Source organism: Phascolarctos cinereus, unplaced genomic scaffold (assembly GCF_003287225.1).
Source record: "Phascolarctos cinereus isolate Bilbo 61053 unplaced genomic scaffold, phaCin_HiC Scaffold_726;HRSCAF=1367, whole genome shotgun sequence".
Classification (NCBI taxonomy): domain Eukaryota; kingdom Metazoa; phylum Chordata; class Mammalia; order Diprotodontia; family Phascolarctidae; genus Phascolarctos; species Phascolarctos cinereus.
Genome location: NW_027556098.1, coordinates 384,960,906 through 384,979,408, shown reverse-complemented (window position 1 = coordinate 384,979,408; position 18,503 = coordinate 384,960,906).

Here is an 18,503-nt window from a genome sequence, read left to right as displayed (position 1 = left end):
TAGCCCTGACATTCTGTGTTATACAATACTTCTCTGCACTGATATTCGTTGTTCCAAGGTCTCTTTCAGCACTACTGTTCTATTTTCTAACATTCTATATTATTCCTCCCCTCCCGCCTCCCAAACTAATACCTTATGCTCTAAGGTTTCTTCCCATCTCTGACTGTGCTCCAAATCCCATAAGCTCTATGCGTCTATGAGTAGGGCTAGCTGACTAAGTTACTATAAGGGGGACAGGGGTGTATACTTGGGGCTCAGAGTAATGCTAGGTTCCCCTGACTTCTACCCACAAAGCTAAGCACACCCAGACACATTAGACCCTGCCTAGCCTAGATCCCTTCTTCCTCAGCCAGTACTCAGAGTGACTTGCTTCTAAGAAGGAAAGTTCTGTAGATTGCCCTTTATAAACCACCACTGAAAGGTGGTATTTATAGAGACATAATAAGCCCTAATGAAGATGGAATTACCCTATAAAGGCCTGGAAAGGGCCCTCGGGTCCTGAATACCATGGCAGCCCTGGAGACTGAGGGAGACCGGTAGAAAACCCCGGTCTCATGTTTATTTATTGTTCTTAGCGGCCAATGTGATGGTAACAGTAGTTCTAGAAAGGAGAAATTATGGTCTCATTGGATAATCCTCACCTTCAGCTGCCTCTTTCCTAGAGGCACCCAAGGGGTGGGCGTGGCTCTGACCTGGAGAACTAGGGGAAGGTCAGAAGACAGAGAGAGACTGCTGGTAATAATTATAGCTCACATTTCTTTTGTTGTTGTTGTTGTTTATTAAATAAATGTTTATTGATAGCATTTGTTTGAATGTTTACTCTCCCACTGGTTCCTTCTCTGATCCCCTCCTGGAGAGCCATTCCTTATATTTAAAAGGAGGAATAAGAAAAAAATTCAGAAAAAATAATTAGCATGTCAAAAAAAAAAATAGACTGACATCATATGCAGTGTTCTATACCCATGATCCCCTACCTCTAGGGAAGGGATAAAGGGAGGTATGGTTTACATTTGTCTACCTAGGCAGTCAATAAGCATTTATTAAACAGCTACTCTGTGTCAAGGAGGCAGCTAGGTGGCTCAGTGGATAGACCACTGGACCTGGAGTCAGGAGGACCTGAGTTCAAATCCAGCCTCAGACACTTCCTAGCTGTGTGACCCTAGGCAAGTCATTCAACCTCTGCCTCAAATCCATTGGAGAAGTAAACAGCAAGCCACTCTAGTACCTTTACCAAGAAAATCACAATGACAGTCCATGGGGTCAAAAAGAGTAGTACAAGACTGAACAACAATAACTTTGTGTCAAGGACTATGCTCGGTGCTGGGGTTCAAAGAAAGGCAAAAGCCAGTCCCTGCCCTCAAGGAGCTGACAGTCTAACAGGGGAGACAACAAGCAAACAAACACGGACAAACAAGCTCTATCCAGGAATAGAGGAAATAGGAAATAACCAACTGAGGAGGCCCTGGTTTGAAGAGGAATTAGGAAAAGTTTCCTGTAGAAAATGGGATTTCAGTTGGTACTTGAAGGAGGCCAGAGGTCAGAGACGAGGAGGAAAGGGGTCCAGACATAACGGACAGCCAGAGAAAATGTCTGCGGCCGTGGCTAGGAGGCCCGTGTCATCAGATCAAAGAGTAAATGGAGGGGAGGGGTACAAGGTGAAAAAAGACTAGAAAGTCGGGGGGAGGGGGGGAGGGGTCTAGGCCACAAAGAGCTTTGAGCACCAGAGAACCTTGTATTTGATCTTAGAGGTGATAGTGAGTCACTGGAAGAGACTGAATTGGGGAGGGCAGGAGGCTTCCAAAATGCTCTTAAATACTTTACATCATCTGATTCTCACAGCAAACAACCCTTCGAGATAGTGATTGCTGGCATCATCATAATCATTTTACAGATAAGGAAACTGAGCTTAAGTGACTAATTCTGCCTAATGAGTGGTAGACTAGTTCTCACTTATTCATCTAATGAGTGACAAAAACAGAATTTCAACCCAGGTCTTCCTATTCCATAACAGTAGAAAGAATACTGGATTTTTGGACAGTGTGGGTTTGAACCTCTGTTCTGTTACTTGCTAGCTGTTCAAGGTGCCACGGTAGATAAAGCACAGGATCTGGAGTTAGAAAGACTCCTCTTCCTGAGTTCAAATCTGGCCTCATACACTTACTGGCTCCTGTTTGCCTCAGTTTCCTCAGCTGTAAAGTAAGTTGGAGAAGAAAATGGCAAACCACTCCAGTATCTTTGCCAAAAAACAAAAAAAAAAAACAAACGGGGTCACAGAGAGTCTGACACAACTGAACCACAAAACAGCAAGCTATTCAAACTTGAGCCCATCTCTGGGCATAGTTCTCTCTCTCTCTCTCTCTCTCTCTCTCTCTCTCTCTCTCTCTCTCTCTCTCCCTCTCTCCCTCTCTCTCTCTCTCTCTCTCTCTCTCCCTCTCTCTCCCTCTCTCTCTCTCTCCCTCTCTCTCTCTCTCTCTCTCCCTCTCTCTCTCTCTCTCTCTCTCTCTCTCTCTCTCTCTCTCACACACACACACACACACACACACACACACACACACACTTTCCTCACCTTTAAAATAAGTAATATTAATTGAAGATAGCAATGGAATCTAGTGGGAAGGCACCGACCTTGGAATCAGAAAAGTGGAGTCAAAATCTTGTCTCTGCCATTCATAATTTCTGCAACTGTGGGCTTATCACTTCACCCTTTGGGGCCTCTGATAGAATATAAGCTCCCTGTGGGCAAGGTCTGTCTATCAGGGTTAAGCACAGTGGCTGGGTCACAGACTTAGAGGGGGAAGGGGCATTAGAGGCCATCTACACCAGCTGCATTTAGAGTAGGAGCTTATGGCATCCCTGTTAATTGGCTGGTTAAGTGATGAACAGGAAAACCATCATGGTAGAGGACAGAGGACCAGTCTCGGAATGAGGAAGACCTAGGTTCAAATATTGCCTGTGTGACCATGGCCAAATAACCTAATGCCTCATTCCTTAGGATGATAATTACAGACAAGCTGAATGAATACCTGGGTGGAGGGAGTTTCCACACTGGGAAGCCCCCACATCAATAGAATCACAGGTTGGGGCTGGGGGAAGATTAGTGCATTGGACTAGATAACCTTTAAGGTCATGTGAAATCTTCGAAGCAACATGGCATAGTCATGAAGAGCTCCTGAGAGTCCTTGCTCAGACACATATGAGCTGTGTGACCCTAAGTAAATCACTTCACTCCTCTGGGCCTCGTTTCATCACCTGTATAATGGGACAGTTGGATTGGATTGCCTCTAATATCCCCTCCAACCTGATATCTAGAAGCCTATGAAATGTCCAGGGGCCCCAAGCAGAGCTGGGGACTGAAACCTCCCCTTCTCTTCCCTAAACTTTTCTTTCTTGGTGTTACTCCTAAACAGAATTTGACCCATGGGTTCCCCAGCCAGGATTCTCCTGCTTTCCATTCTATCTCCAAACGTCATTCATCCCCAAGTATCTTGGTGTTCAGTCGTTTCAGTCATGTCTGACTCTTTGTGACTTCATTTAGGGGTTGTTGTTCTGTTTTTGGTTTTGTTTTTGCCAGAGATACTGAAGTGGTTTGCCATTTTCTTCTCCAGCTCATTTTATAGATGAGGAAACTGAGGCAAATAGGGTCAAATGACTTGCCCAGGGTCACATAGCTAGAAAGTATTTGAGGCTGGAGTTGAACTCAGGTCTTCCTGACTCCAGGCCCAGCATTCTAGGAACTTAGCTACCCCTTACACCCAATTATAGGCATCCCTAATTATATAGAAATCACTTCAATACATTTTCCTCCTCCTCCTTAGGCTACAACTCTAACATATCTTTGTAGAGAGCTTCACTAGTTGCTGAGGATAAAAATTAGATAAATTCATGTGCAGAAGGTGGCCATACAAAACAATTTGTGTATCTCTATATATTAGTGCATACAGTGTAGGACTTGAAGTCAGGAAGACCTGTGTTCAAATCCTGCCCTTGACACTGACTAGCAGTATGACCCAGGGTGGTTAGATGGGGTAGTAGATAGAATGCCAAGCCTGGAGTCAGGAAAACTATCTTTCTGAGTTTGAATCTGGCCTCCAGAGACTTACTAGCTGTGTGATCCTAGGCAAGTCACTTCGCTCTGTTTGCCTCAGTTTCCTCAGCTGTAAAATGAACTGGAGAAGGAAATGGCAAACCACTCCAGTATCTATGCCAAGAAAACCCCAAATGGGGTCACGAAGAGTCAGACACAACTGAAATGACTCAAAAACAACAACAACAACATAACAGCATGACCTCGGTCAAGTCCTTCAATCTAGACCTCAGTTTCCTCATCCATAAAATGGGGAAGTCATTCTTGATTACCTCTAAGGTCCCTTCCAGCTCTAGATGTAGGACCCCATAATCAAAGAACTTGGGAGTTGGGACCTAAGAGGTCATGTATTCCAAGCACACACCACACTGCCGGCCTCATTGTAACATCCCTGACAGTGGTCATTCAGCATAAATACTTCCCCATCATCGGATGGGGCTTTCATTACCTCCTGGGACAGCCCATTCTATTGATGAGTAGCTCTAATTGTTAGAAAACTTCTCCTTCAATTAAATTCAATGAGATTTTTTAAAAAATTTTCAAAAAATATTTATTAAATACCTCCTGTGTTCCAGGCAATGTGCCATAAGTGCTGATACCAAGTTAAAGCACACCATCGCTTGCCCTTGAGGAGTTTACATTATTACAATATGATATTACATTTATCACCCAAAGGAATAAATGCAAAATAGATGCCAAATACATTCAAAGCCATTGGGAGGCACTAACAGAAGGCAAATGAGTATAAACCTCTAGTAGGAGCTGGCAGCACTTGAACCAAACCTTGGAAGAGGCTAGCGATTCCAAGAGAAGGAAGGAAATAGCATTTAGGAAGCACCTACTATGTGCTAGGCACTATGTTCAGCACTTTACAAATATTGCCTCATTTGATCCTCACGACAGCCCTGGGAACTATTATCATGCCCATTTTGCAGTTGAGAAAACTGAGGTAGATGGAGGTTAAGTGACTTGCCCAGGATCACACAGCTCCTAAGTGTCTAAGCTCAGATTTGAACTCAGGTCGATACCAACTCCAGGTCTAGGTTTCTGTCCACTGAACTGCCAGCTGCCTATAGGCAGCTTTAGAAGACAGCCTTCATTTCAGGCATGAAAATCAGGCTGTCTAGAGGAACATCTGTATCTGAAACACCTCATCCACCCCGGTAACTTTCACACATTGGTCCTAATTCTGCCAACTGCAGCTGCCCAGAGTAGAAGCCCTGTGAGTGGTTGTAGACAATGGTCATGCCCCTTCTATTTCTGCTCTTCCAAATCTGTTCCCCAGCCATCAGCCTCCAGCCCCCAGTCAGTCAGTAAGTCATCATCAAACATTTATTAAGCACTTACTATGTGCCAAGCACTGTGCTAAGCACTGGGGATACACAGACAGGCAAAAAAAAAAATGGTACTTGTCCTCAAGGAGCTTACGTTCTAATGGGGAGGGGGTCACATACAAAAAATCGGTACGAACAAGATATTTTGGGAAATCATCTGGGAGGGGAAGTAGCTGGTGGGGAGCAGGTAGGGGAGCAGAAAGGTCTCCTGAGACCAGCAAGAAGCCAGGGAAGCTAAGAGGGAGAAACTCTGTTATGAGGGAGAGCCTTCCAGACATCAGGAACAGCCCAGAAAAAGCATAGAGTGAACTCAGAGAGAGTCGAGGGTTAAGCATGGAAATGAAATGCATACAAGGGGACTATGGTTAGGAAATATTGTATACGCTGTCAGACAAATCATTTCCTTTCTCGGGTCTCAGTTTCTTCCTCTGTAAAATGGGAATAAGAATGCTTACTTGCCACATCTGCTTCACAAGCTGTAGTGACTAAAGTGCCCTGTAACATCAGCGTACTAGAGAAATGGGGGCTATGATTATTTCAGGGGCAGGGTAAGGGGAAGAAGGAGGGGGATACACATGGGGGGGAGGGAGGAAGTCTGAACAGATCTAATTAGGAGGGCCCTCCCTCCCCCATCCCCAGAGGGTGGCAGAAGGCTGAACTGCTTCCTTTCAGACTCAAACTGACTTCCCCCAGCCCTTTGAAGTGGGTTCCACCCCAATCCTGCCTGTTGAGCTCTTGGGGGTGGGGGAAGGGGAATCTGAGGCTGGGGGCCAGGGAACCATGCCAGGTAGAGCCCAGGCAGAGACTAAGACTGCAGTTCACCTGCCATATCCTCATTCTTCCTTCTCACCCCTTCTTCCCCCTTTAATGAACATCCAGAACTCCAGCCCACAGACCTTCCTCACGTCTTCCCATTAGCTTGGACAAACACCTTTCACTCCTGCCCTGTGGGTTCCTGCCCGCTCAGGTCTGTCCTGGGTGGGCTTGGGCCACCTGGTACACACCCTCTTTCCTTGCCAGTTGAAGTTTCTATGCTATCTTCATGACAGGGTATGCAAGGCTCATTCTGCCCCATCTTTCCCATAGATTCCAAACTTTTCCTCCCAGCAAACACAGAGGAATTATTACTTCCTTCAAGAGGACTGTCCTAGCCACCCCACACTAAGAACTCATTCACATGAAGCCTTGAATTATTGTGAAACAGTTCTATGTGTATCCCCTTTGTGTTTCTTCTCTTTCATCTTTCAGAATACCTTGCACAGAGCTCGTAGGCTCATATTTGATGCTCAGTGAATATTTATTAATTAAAGAATCAGAGTTCATAAGAACCAGATGGACATTTGAACACTGACCTTAGAACCAAGAATGTTAGAGCTATGAGAAACTTGAATAGAATGTCTGAACTAGAAGGGCCCTCAAAGACCATTGAATTCAATCCCCGTATTTTACAGGTCAAGGGAGAAGAAATAACTCATGTAGCACGTATAAGAGCCAAACTGAGTCACCTGGTTCTTCCTCTGACCCCAACTCTACCCAGTGTCCTCTCATACTACCCAACTCCACCCAATGCCCTGACCAGAATAATCAAGGTGCCAATGGGAAGGAAGCCATATTCTGGAACTGGAGAACTTGAAGAACAGCTAATTATCAGGTAGGGGAGAGCTTACCCTGGGGCATCAACTCTCTAAACCCCCCAAATTTCACTCACCCAGTTGTCACCATTAACTTTGTCTCCACTGCCCACATGATGCACGTGACTGGAACACTAGAGGAAGAGGAGGCCTTGGCTCCAGAATTCAGGCCAGATTTGGTTAATTTTCTTGCTGTATGACTTAGGACTGGTCACCCCCTCTGGCCCTATTTCCTCTGTAGTTTGGGAATAGTCATCTCTGGCCTGCCTCCCTCACAGGGCTGAGAAAGCAGTAATATAAAGCACATTGTGACCGTAAAGAGTTGTATTAATGTGAGCTGTTTTTATTAAGCTATTAAAATTCCCTCAAGCTCCTAATCCACCCTTCCTTACCCCACATTGCTAGCAACAGCATCTGGAAACATCTGGAGAGATGTGCCCTCAATCCCTGTGTTCCATACCTTCTCCTTCAGGGGGGAGGATGTGAGGAATATAAAAGGATGTGGTCATGGTAAAATGGTCATGGACAAGCAATTTCCCCTTTCTGGTTCTCAATTTCTTTATCTGTAAAATGGAGGAAGGGGAATCTGAGCAAATCTGATTAAGAAGGTCCTTCTTATAAATGTTGAGGTGGGGGGAAGTGTTTGGACTACATAGTCACTAAGGTCCCTTTTAGCTCTAAATTTATGATTTTATTGCCTTAAGATACCTATGAGGGGTAACATAGAATAAAGAAAAGAGGTTGGACCTTGGAGTCAGGGAGAAGAGGGTTCAAATCCTGCCTCTGACACTAGCTGTGTAACTATGGGCAATCACTTAACATCTCTGGTCCTCAGGGGATAATACCACCTCTAGTACCCTTCACAGGATGGTTAGGAAGCTCAAATGACTTAATGAATATAAAGTGTTTTGCAAGCCTTAAAGTGATGTATTAATCAATAAGCATTCATTAAGCACCTACTGCATGCTAAGTCCTGGGGATACAAGACCGAGAATGAAACAATTCTTACTCTCAATGAGCAGCAAGTTCATATATAAATATAAACAGTATAAATAGAGAGCTTAAAAGTAGTTAAATACAATTGTTACTGTTATCCCAATCTGGCTTTGCCACTATCTTTCCAGGCTGACTGACAATTCCTTTCCCTCGATCACTCTATGTTCCAGCCTATCTCTTGCTCCCCATTGAACATTCCATCTGCCAGCTCCACGTCCTTGCTCTGGCTGTTGCCATGAGTGCAATGTAGTCCTTCCTAGAACCAATCCCCTAGCTGCATTCAAGGCTCAGTTCACACATATCATTTGCTACACGGGCCCTTCTCTGATTTCTTCGTTTGTTAATGTTGCCTCTGCCCCCATCACTGAATATGAGTGTGTATAAAGATATAATGCTTAGTGTCTATAGGTGTTGTAGATGATATTATAATCTATATTACCTACTACACACACAAACACACACACATATAGGCATATGTTATCTCTGATATTTTCTTATCTGTTGTGTGTATGTCCTGAGTAGACATAATCTTCTACAATAGTTGAAGAAACTGGGATTATTTATCCTGGAGAAGAAATGACTCAGGGGGACCTTGGTATCTATTTTCCACTAATTGAAGTGCTTTCATGTGGGAGATTAGACCTGTTCTGTTTACCCCCAGAAGGCAGAAGCAGGAGCAGTGGGTGGAAATCAAAGAGAGGCTAATTTAGGCAAGATAGCAGCAAAAAACTTCCTAACAATTTGGAAGGTTCAGAAGAGGAATGCGTCGTCATCGCCCTGGAAGGGAGTGGGCTCTTCCTCATTGGAGACCATTCAGCAAAGACTGACTCCTTGACAGTTGTGTTATAGTGGGGGTTGCTTTAGGGCATATAGATCTAGGAATGCACTCGATAGCCTCTGAGGTCCCTTCCAAATTCTGGGATTCTGCCTAAGCCCAGGACCAGGCACACAGCAGGCTCTTAAGAAATGCTAGTCATTTAATTGATCCATAGGCGGTTCATGTTCTCTGACTGCAGGATCTGGGGAAGGGAGAGTGGGAGGGATGGGAAGAGCAGAGCTTGTGGATTTCCTGCCAAGGAGGAGCCTGCTGATTTGTCACCTGGGTGCCCTGCCCCGCCTTCCGGTTATCACTTCACACATTGAGGTGTCTATCCATCAGGAGGTCTCCCCTGAGGGCTGCCTTCTCTCCTCCCCCAGAGCCCACTGCATAAACACAGGCCGTAGACCCCCATCCGCCAGCTGGGAGGTTAGGCAAGGAAAGGAAGAACCGCCACCATACACACACACATATCTTTGCACATTCCTGTGGATATACACACGTGAATGTACACGCAACACTCAAGTCATGTAGTGTTTTTAGGTTTACGGAGCACTTTCCTTAAGACAACCCTATGAAGTAAGGAGCACATCCTCATATTATAGATAAGGAAATTGACGCCCCAAGGGAAAGGGACTGGCCTGGATCACATAGTTAATAAGCCCCAGTATCAGGATTCAAATCCAGGCCTCCCAATTCTAGGTCAGGGCTCTTTCCTCTCTATATCACTGCCCTGAAGATCTTTTCAGGGAAGCCCCAGTGGTCAGTGGGGGGACTGGATTTGATCAGCCCACATTTGCTAGTCCGTGGGGCTCTCATTCTCTCAAGGAAACCTCTTTCCCTTCCCCCCTTCCTTTTCTGCCACTGTCCATTCAAGCTTGCTGACAAACCCCAGTGAGAGAAATGACAGACTCAGATTCCCTTTCCTCCCTCCACTCCCACCTCCATCCTCTTGTCTGTTCACAGGACTCCTGTCTCCTGTCACACAGTAGCTGTCAACCCATCCATCTACTGCCCTCCACCCCCTCCAAGGTCATACCACTTTCTCAGCTCTTTCATCATTTGTCCATCCACCTATCCATCTACCCATCCATCCATCCATCTGTCTTTGCCTGTCTCACACCCCTGTACAATAACAGTCCTTCAAGCCACCTTCCACTTACTCAAGCAGTTTCACCTCCTAACCAGCCTTAACCTATCTGTCCACCCACCCATCCATCCATCTGTCCACTAGTCCATCCATCCAGTCCTTTAGCCACTTGTTCATTCATCGAGCCACCTCTGACCCTCAGTTCTAACTTCTCCCAAGTCCCCCACTGTGACTAACTTCATCTATCCTCCCCCAATCCTCTGGCCTCTCTCTCCACCCCCACACACTGCTCAGCATTATCAGGAGACGTGTAGCTCACAGGACACTAGTTCCTGTAGGCAGGAAAGCAAGCGAGGCCAAAAGGGGCAGCTGATCTGTGTCCAAGGAAGGGGAGCCCCAGTCTTCAAATGTCAGTACATATGTGAAGGCCTATAGTATACACTATAGGTATGTGTGGTCATATGTGGTATGTGGTCATATAGGTATCTCTGTGTTGGCATGTATATATACTTGCATGAATATGAATATCTACATGTGTGTCTGTATGTATATCTACACATTCCTATGCATACTCTGTCTCTATGCATACATTTGTATGTGTATCTATGTCTATGCACCTGTCTCTGTGTGCATTTATATGTCCATTGTATGTCCCCTGTGTGTCTAAGTAAATGTATGACCATGTATGTGTCTTTGCTGTATGTAAGTATATATATATATGCATATATATATACATATATATATGCATATATATACATATATATATATACATATATATATATATACATACTATATTTGCACAGCCATGAATATGTTGCATTGGGTACTGTGTGCCTGTAAGTATCTATATGTGTGCATGTTTGTGTACATTCCTGTGTGTGCCTGTGCGGATAGAGTTGTCTCTGTGTGTATGCACCCCTGAGTTTTTGTTGTGTACCCATGTGGATGAATGTATGCATCTGTGTCTAATGTACACACATTTGCTTGAGCGTTGTGTGAGCCAGCTTCCATCTCCTGAGCACACCTATGAGAGCCTGGGTTATAATCCCCCATGTGGGGCCTGGCATGCTGCCCCACAGTGTCCTGGGCCAAGGCCTCCCCTAGACGACTGAAGTGTCTTCCAGAACAGGAGGGGATTAGGGCTGGGTGAGCAGGATCCTACAGGGCCAGCCCTAATCCTAAAACAAAGCAGGGCCAATTAGTGCCTTTAAGGATCACCTCCACTTCCCCTCTCCTGGCTGGCGCTGCCGAATTCCTGGAGCAGAGTGGGCTCCAAGGCTCAGCTTTGGGGGAGTTGAATGGATGCGGGCCGGGGGAGGGGACAGGATACAAGGGGCCTGGGCCTGAACCTCTTCCAACTGTCGGGCTGCCGTTCCTTCTGAGGATCTCCCACCCATTGCTGAATCCCAGAATCTCAGAGTGGGAAGGGAGCTCTGAGACCAGTTGGTCCAGGCCTTTCCATTCTGGATCAGAAATGGAACCTATGACACCTCTGACAAGTCATCCTCCAGGCTTTGGCTGAAAAGGTCCAGTGAGGGGGGAGCTCTGCTGTGTGACCTTAGACAAGTCACCTAACCTCTCTAGGCTCTTGTATCCACATATATAAAATGAGGGGTTGGAATAGGTGATCTCAAAGGGCCCTCCCAGCCCTAAATCTATGCGGTGAGCTCACTATCTCCAGAAGCAAATCCAGGTAGCTTGCATTGTTAGATTTTTTTCTTTACACGAACTGATTTCTACCTTTTTGAGGCTGCAACCCCTCCCCCAATTCTGCTTCTGTTTCTGCCTTCTGGGGCCAGGCAGAACAGGACTAATCCAACCGCCACATGACAGCCTTCCAAACACTTGAAGGCAGTTTTCACATTTCCCTTTATCTGGATATATTTGCAACAGAAGGGCATCTTTGTATCTAGAAGGGAGGTTGTGTCTCATAGCCTTGTGGGGCTAGCTTAGGGACCTAAGGTAGCTGCAGGCAGGGCCCTGAACCAGCCTTTCACCTAGCCCCCTAAGGATGGGCCAGTCAACTAGCTGCCCTATCTGCAGTCACAGATTTGGTTCCAGGACCCAAATTCATGGATTGGGGTTCAAATGCTAGCGACTTCTGGACAGATGGTTGAGCACATCACCTCATCACTGAGCTGTTCTGAGGTTGAACTAGATGATCTGAGAGTCCTCTCAATATTACAATAACAACAATAACCTAAAACACAGGATCTCCCAAAAGTCTTAAGCTCTATTAGCATATGGGACATCTTGATTAACACTTTAAGGCTGATGCTTTACATATACTGTCAGGATCTTGGATATAGATCTGGAAGAGACATTAGAAGTCATTAGTCCTTGGTAGTACAGATGGGGAAACTGAGGCCCATAGAGGTTAAGTGACCTGACCAAGGCCACTCAGCTAGTAGGTGGCAGAGTCCAAGTCCTCTTGGAAAATGTTATATTATTAATCTCCATGGGCCTCCATTTCCTGATAGGTAAAATGCAGATAAAAATACTTTCAGCACACTGTCTCCTAGGGTTGTTCTGATAATCAATTGAATAATAGAAGCTGCAACAGACTAGTGAAATGTCAGCTGTCAGATACTACCTCCAGAGGAATTCCCTTGTAGGCAGGGCTCATCCTTTTTAAGGTCAGTTCTCTGTTCAGGTTCTGAACTCTGAAAGACGAGCCCCAAAGGTTTCTTTCTAGGGCAGCCTTGGGTCCTGGGGTAAGATTAAGATGGGCCCCTGGATGCAGTAAGTCGGTCAATAAATATTTATTAAGCACATGCTATATCCCAGGTATTGTGCCAAGCACTGAGGTCACAAAAAAAAAAAGGTAAAAGTCCCTGCTGCGGAGGAGATCTCAGCCCAATAGGGGAGATAATATGTAAATAACTATGTAAAAATAAGCTATATATAGGATAAATTGAGGGTAATTAACAGAGGGAAGGCACTAGAATTAAAAGGATCTGGGAAAGGCTTCCTGTTGAAGGTGGGATTTTAGCTGGCACTTAAAAGAAGCCAGCAGGCAGAGAAGAGGAGGGAGCACATTCCAGGGAGGACAGACGGCCAGAGAAAATGCCTGGAGTCTGGAGATGGAGTGTCGTGTTCATGAAAGAGCAAGGAGGCCAGCGTCTCTGGATCCTGGTATCAAGGCTGATGTGGGAAAGGGAGCACAGAGAGGCAGCTAGGAAAAGAGAACCAGCAGACAGCAGAGGCAAAGAGTGATTAGGATAGCTAACTTTTACATCAAGAATGATCACAATAGCTAACTTTTATAACAAGAATGATCACAGCTACGTGGTGCAGGTGATAGAGCACAGGCCCTGGATTCAGGAGGACCTGAATTCAAATCCTGTCTCAGAAACATAACACTTACTAGCTGTGTGACTCTTCACAAGTCACTTAACCTCATTGCCTAGCCAAAAAAAAAAAAGTGATCACAATAGCTAACTTTTATATCACCCTTTAAGGCTTACAAAGCAACTCACAAATATCTCAATGCCTTCCTGACCACAACCCTAGGAGAAGTGGATGCTCCAGGAATCACTATTCCCATTTTACAGATGTAGACACGGAGTCTTACACAGCTAATAAATGTCAATGGTGAGATTATAAACCCAGGGTTTTACTGACTCTAAATCCAGCTCATCTTTCCAAGTAGACCAAGAAAGAGATAGAAGGGGATCAACAGAAAGAGACTGAGAAGAAACAGAAGCTAAAAGATAGAGACATGAGAGAGTGGCTGAAAGAGATAGGGATAGAGAGAACGATGGAGAATGGGAGGGGAAAAGTGACAGAGAAATGAGTGAGGGAAGCAAAGAGAGAGATGGAGAAGAGAGAAAATGGGTGGAGTGTTCAGAGAAGAGTGAGAAGGAGGGAAGAAACAAGGAAGGAAGGAGGGAAAGAAAGAAGGGAGGGAGGAAAGGAAGAAGGGAGGGAGGAAGGAAGGAAAGAAAGGAAGGAAGGAAGGAAGGAAGGAAGGAAGGAAGGAAGGAAGGAAGGAAGGAAGGAAGGAAGGAAGGAAGGAAGGAAGGAAGGAAGGAAGGAAGGAAGGAAGGAAGGAAGGAAGGAGGAAGGAAGGAGGTAAAGTATGCCAGGTTCACTCCTGTGAGAGGTGGAGACAGTTGGGGGGAGGGCAGGGCAGTGAACCAGAATTAATTGGTTCCAGCTGGGAAAAAGCTTTGTAGTGGCTGTTGATCATTATCAGGTCTGTGGGAATGGAAAAGGGGGCTGTTGAAAAGTGATGGCATTGGAGGCACATGGAGATGTTGAAGGGATGATGGACTTAGAAAAGCATCACCCACAGAAGCAGCCCAGCTTCCTCCCAGACCCAGGCAGCAGCCTTTATCCTCACTGGCTTTCTGAGCCCTTTCTCTTTTCCATGGTGGGTGGGGAACAAAGGAAGTGGAAGCAGGGGCCTGGGGGCGACGACCCCCTGAATCACATCTGCTCTCGGAGCCCTCATCTTGTGTCAGCCTGGCTTTCTCCAGAGTTCCAAACCAACACCACGCCAATGTGCTGGGAGCGGGAGAAGGGCCTCCCCACCCCCACCTCCTGCTGTGTCCTCATCCCAGGCCTCCTCCTACTTTCCTTCCCCACAGGTGTGGCTTTATCAAGGCCCCGATGGAGGTTTACAGCCACTGGCCTGGCCCTGCTCTCCAACTGGGAACAAACAACCAAGTGGCCCCAGCACCTTGTAAATTCTATAATGGGGCCAGCCAGGAAGTGCATGTGAGGTGGGGGAGAGAACCTGGACTCTCAGTTGCCATGGGAGCCGTAAGGCCCCCCCCCCTTGACTCCTTAGCGTGTGCACCGGGATGGCCACCCTGCATTAGAATGTCAGAGACAGAGGGGTCTTAGTGCATGAGCTAATAGGATCCCAGATTTAGAGCTGGAAGAAACCTTAGGGTCCTCTGGCCCAACTCCCTTCTTTTACAGATGGGGAAACTGAGGCATAGAGGGGTGAGCTGATTTATAAGCCCATTGCAAGTAGGGATCATTTCATTCTTGGTATTTATAGCTCCAGTACCTAGCACATTGCCAATCATATAGTAGGTGCTTATTTAAAAAACAAAACAAAAACAAAAATGGATGACTAATTGCTCAAGAACCTAGAAAGTAGGAAGTGGGAAGAAGTATAATGTGAATCCTGATCCTCTAACTCTAGAGTAAGTGTTCTTTCCATTCTGACATGCTAGAATATCAGAGCTAGAACCTAAAATGTGCCACGCATGGGGGCACCCGCCTGTAATCCCTGTTGCTGGGGAGGAAGAGGCTGGTGGATCGCTTGGGCTCCAGAGTTCTGGGCGGCACTGTGCTAAGCCAGTGTTGGCGCTGAGTCTGAATCCAATATGGGGAGCCCCATATTGGAGGGGGCACCAGGCTGTCTAAGGAAGAGGGACCCAGTTAAAGTCTAATCAGTGGTGAGATCAGCTGCTATACTTCCAGCCTGGGCAACAGAAGGACAACCTGATGGAAAAAATGAATGAATGAATGAATGAATAAAGAAATGGAATGTGAGGGAAACTTTAGAACATAGAATGTCAAAACTGAGAAGGAAGTCTTAAAACAAAGAATATCAGAGCTGAGAAGGAAAACTTAGAACATAGAATGTCAGAGGTGGAAGGGCCCTTAGAATATAAGATGTCAAAGCTAAAAGGAATCTTGGAACACAAAATGTCAGGGCTGGAAAGAACCCTTAAGATCATTCAGTCCACCTCCTTCTTTGGCAAGAGGAAATAGAGCTCCAGAGAAGGAAGATGACTTTTCCTAGGACGACAGCAGTCAGGCCAAGAAGCCAGGTATTCTCATTTCAGGTCAAGGGCTCTTTTCACCACACCAAGGTTCCCTGAGGGAGGGTGGGGCCAATGCTGTCACTGGAATAAACAGCCCAGCCCCCTATGACTCCAACATGACAGTTGCTCCTTTTCCTGTTACTCTGCTTGTCTTTTGCATATTATTCATTTAGTGTCTTACTCTATCTTCAACTTCTCACCATCCACATCCTTCCCAATATTTAAAACTCACCTTATTACCAGGAAGCCTTCCATGATTAAGCCTACTGGACTTTGCTCTCTTCTTAACTCTAACTGCATTCTCTTGGCACATTGGAAAGAGCTGTAATGAAAAAGTCCTGACGCTGGAGAGAGTCAAAGGTTTTATGTGTTGGTTTGTTTATTTTATCTTGATCCTGAATAACTCATTATATCTACTTTATGTCCACTTCAGTAAGGTCTTTACCTATTCTGGGCTTCAGTTTCTCCATCTGCAAAATCAAGGGTAACCGGTAACTGGTTTGGACAAAACAACTTCTGAATACCTTCCAAGCCTAACATTCCATGTTCTAACATTCTGTTCTCTCATAATTTGTGTTCTCCTATTTTGTGTGTTAAGACCCTTCCAAGGTCTGACTTTCTGTACTCTAGGGTACTTTCCAACTGTAATGTTCTATGTTCTAGGGTTCCTCCCTGTTCAGCTCTTCTTTGTTCTAAGCTCCCTCTCAACTCTAATGTTTTATGTTCTAGGTCCTTTCCAGCTCTGAACGTTTGTGTTCTAAAGTCCCTCTAAAATCTGACATTCTATGTCCTAGGATCCTTCTCAGTTCTGATATTCTCTTTTCGAAGGACCCTCCCAGCTCTGACCTTTCAGAATTATTTTCTCTGCTTCTGTGTCATCTTAGGTTATTTCCATATGTGTCTATTTCATCTTTCCCATTAGACTGGGAGGTTCCCAAGATCAGACACCCTCTCTCCTTCCCCTAACCCTACAGTGCTTAGGCTAAGACTAAATCTTGCACCCACTGGGGTATTCAGTACTCAACGACCAAACAACTGGGGCAGATACCTGCTGCCCTGAGAGCTGGTACAGAAGAGGAAAGCCAGAACCATTGGCTTCTCTCGGCTTTCTAACCTTCTTGACTGAAATGCAGTAAGAACACTGACTTTTGAGTCAGAGTACCCAACTTTGATACCTAGGGGATCTTCAGCAAATCATTCTTTCTCCTTGGCTTCCAATTCCTCTTCTATAAAATGAGACACTCCATGCTGAATTCTTTTGTGTATATTTGAATACATTTCATCTCCTCCATGACCAACATTTCCTGTGGCTATATCTAATCATTGTATGTCATGACCTCTCCCATGCCATGTAAGGATCGGCTTCTGAACGCCTAAATCTTAATAGGAAGCAAAGCCATAGCTAGGAATGCCCAGGCCCTGGGCAATTTCAACTAGGGGTGGGGTGGGGTAGGGTGTGTAGGGAATGGTACCACAGAGGAATCTTCCCACATCAGGAGAGTGGATCATCTCCGAAAGTCCAATCCACAGATAGAGGAACTACTGCTCCTGGGAGCAATAATAATAATAATAATATTTATGTAGTGCCAAGCACTGTGCTAAGTGCTTTACAATTATTATTTTATCCTTACAATAATCCTGGAAGGTAGGTGCTATTATTATCCCATTTTACAGATGGGGAAACTGAGGCAGACAGCAGTTAAAGTGGTTTGCCCAAGGTCCAGGGCCAGCACTCTAGCTGCCTAGCTGCCATGAGTTCCTAGAAGACTCACATAGATGTCTGACAACATAGGACATAGGATCAGGGGTCAGCCCATCCAGTCCTGTTTACTATGAAGCTATAATCCCTATGTGAAAACTATAAGTTCAAACAGAAATAGGTAAAGAATCTGTGATTTTGGTGGTATTGGAGAATCCCAGATGAAAAAACTCCATCTACTAAGAGGTTAAGTGACTTGCCAAGGATCACACAGTCAATATATTTCATATTATTTCACTGTTTCAATGTGCTGATATGTTTCAAGGTGAGACTTGAACCCAGACATTCCTGGCTCTGAGGTTGGCTCTCTTATCTACTGTGTCATGATGCTTATATGAGAGTCAGATTGGAAGAGTTATTTAAAACAGGACCCAGGCATGCCACTTTCAGCCCCACCCATGTCTCACTTTAGGAGCGAGATGCCAGCTTAGCCTGGTCTCTGCCCCTGGGCGGCTTAGATTTAAGCTCAGAGTGTGGGTGAAAGGGTGTGTCTTTCACTAGCTGAAGTAGCTCTGCCCACCCCCACCAGGTCATGCCCACCTGAATAGGGTTGAACCCAATGACCTTCACAATTTCTTCCAGATCTAGTGTTCTAGACTTCCATGGTTCTTAGAGAGGGTCAGCTGTGGAGAGAGGGGACAAGAGAAATCATATGGAGGAACTCATGGCTCCATGCTCCTCGTCATGAGGGGGTGTTTGAAGCAGATAGTGCCAGGGGAGTTACATCACCAAAATAGATGCCAAAGTGGCCCTGGGGCAAGCCAGGTGCCCATGCTCGCCTCCTGCCAAGGATACACCCTTACCCTCCTACTGAGGGTACCCCTTGGAGAGCTCAGTTTGGAACTTCCAAGTAACCTGAACCTCTTTACTCCTTCTTGTGTCTCAGTTTTACCGTATTTATAATAAGAGCAGAGCTACCTTTTCCTTTCTGTCATGGGCAGGGAGAACTTCTTCTTTATTACCCTTCCACCCAATCTGGGCTGAATCTTCTCGTATTCTGCAGCCT